Consider the following 9,116-nt stretch of genomic DNA (forward strand, 5'->3'; position numbering starts at 1 on the left):
AATTGGACAGGTGGTAGATGTGGCTACTTTGGGCTAATTCCTCAATTTCTGCTTCACCTTGCTTCTGAGGGCTTCCCTTTATTGCAGAGGCTGGGAAGCTGAAAACTACAGTTCTCAGACTCCTTTGCAGCTAGAATTCAGAATGCAAATCAGGTAATGTCAAGTTGTGTTGTGAGATATGGAAGGTGCGTGTGGGGCAGAAGACATCTTCCTGCCTCTTTGAGTTGTTCTTCTGTTGTCAAGTCACGTCAAGGAGACACAAGGTTTTCCCACAATAGTGCTCCAGGGTCCACTCCCTGGTTTCTTAGGTGTTGAAAGGGGGTTGTGTTGGCCAGTAGACACTTTCTATTTCCTTTCTGGATTCTGTCTATTGAGCTCAATAATTTACATTCTGAGGTTCATTCCAGCCCTTCTCAACTTTTTGTAAATACTCAATATCCTCTAGTAAATCTTTTCCTCTTTACAATACCTAAGGTAGTTTCTATTTCTCTGCTTTGGTTATTTTATTCCCATATAAAAAAATACCCCAAACTTAATTTTTTTAAAAGATTTTATTTATCTATTAGAGAGAGAGAGAGAGAGCACAAGCAGGGAGAGAGGCAGAAGGAGAAGCAGAGTCTCTGCTGAGCAGGGAGCCCGATGTAGGGCTCAATCGCAGGATTCTGGAATCATGGACCTGAGCAGAAGGCAGACACTTAACTGAATGAGCCACCCAGGCACCCCAAACTTAGTGAAGATGGCAACAATCATTTATTTTGCTCACAAATCTGTGATCTGGGCAGGGCTCTTGGCAGGGAAGGCTCATCTCTGTTCCATACCTTAATTTGAGGGGCTCTCCTGAAGACTGGATGTCTATCTCCAGGAGGGAAGGTGGTGCTGGCTGCCAGCTGAGTTGCTTGCTTCCTAGACACGTAAGCCTCTCACTGCATAGTGGCTAGGTTCTGAGGCCGAGTTTGTATGTGTGCGTGTGTGTGTGTGTGTGTGTGTGTGATCATCTTTATTACTTACCTTCAGAAGTCCCATAACATCACTTCTACTATACTCTAGTAGTTGAGACAGTCACAAACTGTCCAGACTCATCCAGGTTCAAGGCAAGGGGACTTAGATGCCTCTTCTTGATGGAAGAGCAGCAAAGTTCTGGAAGAGCATGTGGGATGAAAATATTGTGGCCTTTTTTAGGAAGTACAATCTGCCACATTCCTGCTCTGAAACATAATTGATATAGTTAATAATAGCTTTAAAAAAACAAAACAAAACCTTAAGAATAAAACATTGAGCTAAAACTAAATGCAATAGAAAGTATTAAATCCGTAAATATCTAAACAAGCAATGTTTTAAAGGAATACACACACACACACACACAAAAAGGCAGATTTTTAAAAGATTTAAAAGGTTCAATACAATAAGGGCACCTGAGTGGCTCAGGCGGTTGAGCATCTGCCTTCAGCTTAGGTCATGATCCCAGGGACCTGGGCCCGAGCCCCACATCGGGCTCTCTGCTCAGCAGGAAGCCCGCTTCTGCCTCTCCTACTACCTGCCGCTCTGCCTGCTTGTGCTCGCTCTCTGTCAAATAAATAAATAAAATCTTTTTAAAAAAGCTACAATATAGAAGCAAGTAGTTTTCTAAAGAATAAAGTTTAATACCTAGGATGTGAAGGTAAGGGAAAGTAATAGAAGATAGAATGAGAAGACTAAAAATTAGAAAAAGAAGCAATAAGGATAAGGATAGAAAAAGAAGAATTAAAATAGCCCACATCAAGACAACAAAATATGTTTAAATAGCACTGATACAAATGTCTATTAAATCAAATATATCTTTGTTAAAATGAGAAGAAAACAAAGTGACTGGAGGTCAGTTCAAGGTAGGTTCTGGCCCTAGACAGAAGCAGTCTCTCTTCAAAGGTCCTGTGTGACCAGGATTACCTTTCAGGGGTGGCACTGATAACCCTGCCACATTCTGGCTTTGAAGGTCCCATCTCTTTGGCCAATCTCTCTCTTTCTCTTGATAAGAGAAAACCATTTCTTCTAACCATTTCTTCTCCATGCTAATTTTAGACCTCTGTCAGAGCAAATCTTTTTGGATTTGGATGCCTGTATCCAGATCTTTCCTGGTTGCTGTGGCCATCACAACTGGGTCATCGTCCTGGAGAGGAGAGAACAGAGCCCCATTGAGGTACTTCCTGTGGAATCCATCTTGCCATCATGCAAGTAGGAGGTTAAAGTAGGAGGTGTTCTGGGAATTGATGTGCAAGTTTTCATGAGGACCCAGGAGCCCACTGTATCTTCATGAATGCATCCTGTCAGTACATAGATTCATTAATTTATCTTGCTTAATCTGCCATTTCTCTCATGATTGCTTTGTTTTAATGACAGTGATTAAGAGAAGAACCAGTCATTGTTCCAAGTGCACATTTTCCATTTCCCAGTGGGATAATCTAGGCCTATTCGCCCCCCTGGACAGTGCCTTTGTGCTGTCTCCTTCTACTCTTATGTCCCTGTCTCCACTAGGTGGCTATTTTTTTTTTTTTCACCACCAAAGTCCTGTTGTTGAGCCCGCAACCCCCATCCCCTGTAAAAGACCCGGGTTTCTAACTGGGCTGTTTGGGAAACACATGTGAGCAGAATTCACCCAGCTATTGGACACCAGCAGCAAATCCTCCAAAGCAGCCCCACACAGAGCAGGAGTTGGGCTGGGGGTGGAGGTGTGAGAGGTGAGCCTGGCAGGCTTCAATTACGTTGCTAAGTTCTGAGTTGCTCGTTTCCTGAACGGCTGTGTCAGCTCACCCTGGAAACAGTCATTTTCCTGGCAGCTCCATATTTAGGCTGTGGGCTGCCTGCTGCCGGCACCTTTGCCTCCAAGCTCCTGAGCTGCCTGGTAGCTCTGTTGCCTTCAAGAAGAGCCTCATGACTCTTCTGTTATCAGAGGTTGAGCCTTTCTCCAGACCAGTAGGAGTGTCAAGTTCCTTCTTTGGGGTGTCAGCTTTCAGGGAGGGGCTGAAGGAGATGGGGAGGTGGGTGGGAAGAAGAGGGGCTAAAACCCATGATTGAAAATATTTCCTCTCTCCCTATCTTAGAGAATTAAAAAATGGTGGGAATAATAAAAAAAAAGAATGGTGGGAGTGGTGGGGTCCAAAGTGATTTTCAATGGAGAGATAAGGTCACTGCTCACTCCTGCTTTGCTACAGGACCCCTCGTGAGGAAGAGCACCTGCTTTCCCATGGCTGACTGCATCCTCCCACCAGGATGGGGTCTGTGCTGGGTGTGCTTCCTCTTTGGTGTACAAGTAAGAAGCATTAATGGATCCATAGAGAGAGACTGAGCCCTAGCCCATGGGACTCAGTAGTTCCACGTTTTGGCCAATTCAATGAATTCGCCCTGAATTAAAGAATGAATTTTTGAAAAAAATCAGTAAGAATAGAGAAGATAGGGTGGGCACTCATGTCAAATGACTAGAGAATAATTCTAGCTAATATTGATGACTGCTAACGACGTGCTGTTTTTTATACTTAACTCATTCTCTGCTCCTCACAGCTTTAAGAGATGGGTGATTTTTTTTTAAAGACTTTATTTATTCATAGAAACAGAGAGAGAGAGAGAGAGAGAGAGAGAAGCAGGCACTATGCAAAGAGCCTGACATGGGACTCAATCCAGGGTCTCCAGGATCACGCCCTGGGCTGCAGGCAGTGCTAAACCGCTGCGCCACCGGGGCTGCCCGAGATGGGTGATTTTATCACGCACATTTTACAGATGAGCAATCTGAGGAACAAAGTTTATATGTTTTTTAAAAAAAATTTTAAGTATTTATTTATTTATTTATTTATTTATGAGAGAGTGAGAGAGTGCAGGGGGAGGGGCAGAAGGAGAGAGAAAGAGAGAATCCCAAGCAGATTCCATGCCTAGCGCAGAGCCAGAGGTAGGTCTAGATCCTACCACCCTGAGAGATCAGATCCCAGAATCAGACCCTGAGACTGGACCAAGCCAAAATCTGAGAACCCGCAGCCCAACTGAACACCCAGGTGCCCCACGTGTTTATGTTTTAATCCAAGATTAAGGAGCTAGGAAGTGGGAAATTTGACACATGAATGCAGAAGTTGGGTTCCAGGGGCACCTGGATGGCTCAGTTGGTTAAGTGTCTGCCTTCAGCTCAGGTCATGATTTCAGAGTCCTGGGATTGAGCCCTGCATCCAGCTCCTTGCTCAGTGGGGAGTCTGCTTCTCCCTCTCCCTCTGCCCCTCCTTTCTGCTCCTGTGCTCTCTCACAACACTCTCTCTTTCAAGTAAATAAATAAAATCTTAAAAAAAAAAAAAAAGATGGGTTCCAGACTTTTGTCCCTAACCACAGCACTCTACTGTGTATACTTCCTCATGTGCCATGCTTCTCCTTTCTATCAGTATCTTGACCCAGCCCCCAATTGGGCTCTCCAACTAGGGAGCCTCCCACCTTACATCAGACCTGCCTCTCCAGACATAGCCTTCCCAGGTGGCAGGTGGCAGGGCTGCCGAAGCCCTTCCTCTTCTCAGGAAATTCAATCTAGCATCTGTGCCCAGCCTTTCTATCACTTTGGCCACATGAGCCTCATTCTTCTGTAAAGCCCAAGAGTGTGACTCAGATGTAGAGTCTGCCCTTCCTCCTGCCCCTTGTCCTTGCTTCTTCTCACCCACCCTCTCTAAGCCATCACGTATACATCCCTGTCTCCGCTCTAAGCCTGGCTTCACTCAGCAACGTGTCCAGTGATGCTCTGCCTGGCTCTTCCTCCAGGTCCCAGCACAAGGTGACGCAAATTCTCAGACTATTCAAATCTTTCCTTTCTTACTCAATATTCTTGGCTTGCCCCTTTCCCCTGCCTTCTATGAAATCTAAGTCAGATGTTGTGTTTTTGTATAAAAGAGCTATTGGCATAGAGGCCTATATATGGTAGGAGACTCCAACTCCTTGGGGTCAGGCACCGGCTCTTACTGGTTGTATAAGCACTTTCAGCACTCATCCTGGGGCTTGGGGCTTGGGGATCAGTGCACACAGATGGACCAAAGCATTGTGTGTCTGTCTGCACCACCTGCCAGCAGGGCGCAGATTACATCCGGCCCCACAGTGTACTCACCACCCATTAAATGTCCTTCACCTTTTTCTTTCTCTTTTCTTTTCATTCCTCCTTCCTCCCCTTCCTTCCTTCCTTCTTTCTTTCACTTGAACCAAATGAAAGTGACCTTCTTTACATCTGTGTATTTATATAATTACTGGTGTTGCAGTCTTTCTTAATCATTCCTAGATTGCAAGCTCATGGAAGTTCCGATTCTGGACCTATTCACTTTGATCATCACTTAAACTCATATCATGGTAAGTCTATATCTGTAAACACTTCTGAAGATTTTATTTTTTTATTTTTGTTTACTTTTGAAGATTTTTAAAGGGTGGGCGCCTGGCTGGCTCAGTTGGCAGAATGTGTGACTCTTGATCTTGAGGCTGTGGGTTTGAGCCCCATGTTGGGTTGTAGAGATTATTTAAAAATAAAATCTCTAGGGGCACCTGGGTGGCTTAGTGATTAAGCATCTGCCTTCAGCTCAGGTCATGATCCCAGGGTCCTGGGATCGAATCCTGCATTGGGCTCCCCACAGGGAGCCTGCTTCTCCCGCTGCCTATGTCTCTGCCTCTCTTTCTGTGTCTCTCATGAATAAATAAATAAAATCTGTAAAATAAAATAAAATAGAATCTTTAACAAGAGAGACATTTTAAAGGGATATTTTTACCAAGCAGATTAGCAGAGTTGAGGAGGGTGAAGATTTGCCTATTATGTTGCCATTTTATGTGTTAGGAAGTGCCTGCCTCAAAGCTACTGAGAACTCTGAGACTTGTAGGGGTGGGGGAAAGACATAATCTCCATATCCCAAACACAATAGTGTTGTAGGAAAGGCGTTAGGGTACGAAGCCAATGGCCAAGAAAGAATTCTTGAGACATCTTTGGTACAAAAAAGTAGTTTTATTGAAGCACAAGGACAGGATCCATGGGCAGAAAATGCTGCACAGGCCCATACTTTCTTTTTTTGTTTGTTTTTTTTGTTTTGTTTTGTTTTGTTTTGTTTTGTTTTTTAGGCCCATACTTTCAGGGTGGGATGGGATTGGGGAGAGATCAAGTCTCCAAGGAATTTTGGAAGCAAGGTTTCCAGGACCTTGAGGGGGCTAGCTATTGTTAGGAAAAGGTCATTTATTCCTGTTTAATAAAACCTTAGCCATGAGACCCTTCAGATGTACATCTGAGCCATACGCTTGGGGGATGATTGCCAAACATGTATCTTGGGGAAGTAGAGGTAAAGTAAGTTTCCAAAGGAATTTTTGTATGGTAAAGTAGACATGCAGGATTCTGGGGGTCGGGCTTAGGTTGCCTGTTGCCCATAGCAAAGTATTAACATCTAGGCAGGTGAGTCCTTAAAGGAATGTCACTCAGCATGTAAGTAAATTTTATTTAGTAAGGAAATTTAGTAATTTTTCTTCTGTCTTTGTTTCCCACAACAATAGGATTATGAAGATATTTACTCTTTTGTGAGTCTAGCATTTTCTAAGCATTAAAAAAAATCCCCACTTAAAAGATAGGAATGTGGAGCTGCTGAGGACTTAGTCTGTCCCACTCCTCATCCTCATTTATAACTTTTATTTAGTTGCTTTTAATAAGGTAATAGCACCCACGAACTCACCACTCAAAACAAAACGAGGCCCTGGGCAATAATTCACATCTAATTTTGTGGCTCCCTCATGTCATCCCTTCATCTTGCCCCACCCAAGGTGACTTTCCATGCTGTACCCAAATTGGGTTTGGAGTCAAAGCCTGTCCTGTTATATCACTTTCTCATCTGCCCTCATTGTCACTGATAGGGCAAATCTGCTTTGGCGGGCTTAACATTTAAAAAACATCCTTAAATGGCCTCACTTGGCAGAGACTAAAGCTCAGATTAAATGCTATTTCTCGCAGCATAATTTTCTATGTTTAAGAGGAGCTCAAATATAGCTGAGATATTATTCATCTTGAAGCCATCACCCACCAATTTGGATATAACTTCCCTTGTCACATTTCAGAAATTCTTTCTTCTAGGATAGGATCAGGGTGGCTGACTCAGAGATCCCCACCCTACACTCCCTCCCCACCTCCTCTCCAATACTGATTAGTGTTTTTCCCTCAGCCTCTGCCATGGAGCAGAATGGCTGGTGAGTGACATTCTCCTTCTAGGCTCATAATTTAGAGGCTGCTGCGTGGAGTGACACATGCTGTCATTAGTCACTCCTCCCAGTGGAGTTGGTATCTGTGTTTCCCAGTTCCAGATAGCAAGTAGGAGTCATAAGACACTCACCCAGACCTGGAGATAAAAAGCGATATGTACTGTAGAAACCCCTTGGTTCATCTTCACCCTTGTTGGGGAGAGGGTCCCTAGAATAAAAAATGAATTGTGGGAGGTGATTTGAATTAGCAGAACAAAGGTCTGTCTTATAAATGTTTTACTCTGAAAAATCTGCAAGATCTATAATTATGTAGACTTCAGGTACTAGAAGAAGTCTCCACCTGCTACCAAGACAATGTAGTCTCTAAGACACTGACCACCAGGGCCTCTGTCAGAATGGAATCTGGAGTCTGAAGCCTCGGGTAGGGTGAAGGCATGGATGAGGTGGGTAGGTGTGAGCCGAAGAATAGAAAAGAGGAGGAGGGAGCCAGGGGAAGGAGGATTTGGAACATCTCACCTAAGGCTGATTTGGTTTAGAGGAGGAGACCTGGACCAGGTTGGGCCAGTTATATCCTGTCTTCTAGGAGGACCTAGAATATGGAACCAAAAGACACATAGACTAGAGCCCCTAGAATGGAGTCTTATTAATGTTGATGTTCTAGAGGGAAGGGGACCCTCGAGGCTCAGTCAGGCTTTTGGGTCAACATCTTGACTTTAACTTCATTAGGCTTTTACTAGAGCCAGAAGTGCCCACTTAAGCTGAATTCCTGACCCATAGAAACTGTATGAGATAAATGTGGGGTTTTTGTTGTTTTAAGTTGCTAAGGATGCTATATTAGTTTCCTAGGGCTGCCATAACAAAGTGCCCCAAACTGGGAGGCTCAGAACAACAGAAATTTATTGTCTCGGTTCTGGAAGCCAGAGTGTGAAATCGAGGTGTCAACAGGGCCATACTCCCTCTGAAGGAAGTAGGGAAGGATCTGTCCAGGCCTTTATCCTAGCTTCTGGTAGCCTCAGGCAGGTGAGGCTATATATTCCCTGTGTTCTCTTATATTGTCTTACCTCCATGCATGTGTCTGGTTCTATGTCCAAATTTTCCCTTTTTATAAGGACAACAGTCAGATTGGATTAGAGCTCACCCTGAGGACCTGATAGTCAAGAGCTAAGTATTTGTACCTGCTTTCCAGATGAGAAATTGACTCTTAGAGAAGTCAAGGATTTGAGGTCCCCTGGCTGGTGAGTTAGGAGCAGAGGTGGGCAAGAATCCAGGGCACCTCACTTCCAGCCAAGGGTTATTTATTTAGAAATGGAGAGGGTTCTGGAGGAGAGAATAGTGTAGCTCAAAGAGAGAAACAGAATATAGAAGGAAGGACTCTTGAAGTGAGACTCAAAGGAGAGAGGAGGTGGTTTCCCTGCTGGCTCTTATTCACTGCCCAACCAGAAAATGTCTTTCTTTCAATCGCATCCTTTTTGCTGTCGAAGCCACATGGGCTTATCATAAATTAATCAGAACAGACGGATAGGGAGTAACCTGAAAAACCCCTGCTCTGGCCCATCTCAAGAACTCTCAGAATGTCTTGAGTATCTGGACTAGTGTAGCAATCCTTTCTGTAGTCCATGGCAGGGGTCATGTACTCTTAAAATGATCGAAAGGGTAGCAAGGTCTAATCCCCATATCCCCTATTTCAATTTGGGGTGGGATTTTGGTTTCTGAATTATAGTATGTGTTCCTTATGTATTCTGAGGCTCCCTAAGCTATACATAGAAGTGGGAATACAGCATCATATTATTAATAGTGCACAAGTAGAGGTCACCTGCCAAAATAGGGCTTCTCTGGGCTGAAGCATGAGGCTTAGTTCTGAAAGTCTAGGAGGTGCTTCCTATGTCAACCCTTCTGAACTGAGAATAATT

At 44.1% G+C, this 9,116-nt stretch overlaps 1 long non-coding RNA gene across 1 annotated transcript; it reads right to left on the reverse strand.

Annotated features, from left to right (window-relative positions):
- Positions 1-570: 570 nt before the first annotated feature.
- On the reverse strand, positions 571-7,817 carry LOC140600652 (uncharacterized). Its single transcript, XR_012003828.1, has 5 exons — positions 7,723-7,817; positions 7,338-7,414; positions 1,924-2,143; positions 1,413-1,563; positions 571-1,137 (listed from the first exon to the last, which is right to left on the reverse strand). It is a non-coding gene; the product is annotated as an uncharacterized lncRNA (long non-coding RNA).
- Positions 7,818-9,116: the final 1,299 nt, after the last annotated feature.

Source organism: Canis lupus, chromosome 12 (genome assembly GCF_048164855.1).
Source record: "Canis lupus baileyi chromosome 12, mCanLup2.hap1, whole genome shotgun sequence".
NCBI classification, from domain to species: Eukaryota; Metazoa; Chordata; class Mammalia; order Carnivora; family Canidae; genus Canis; species Canis lupus.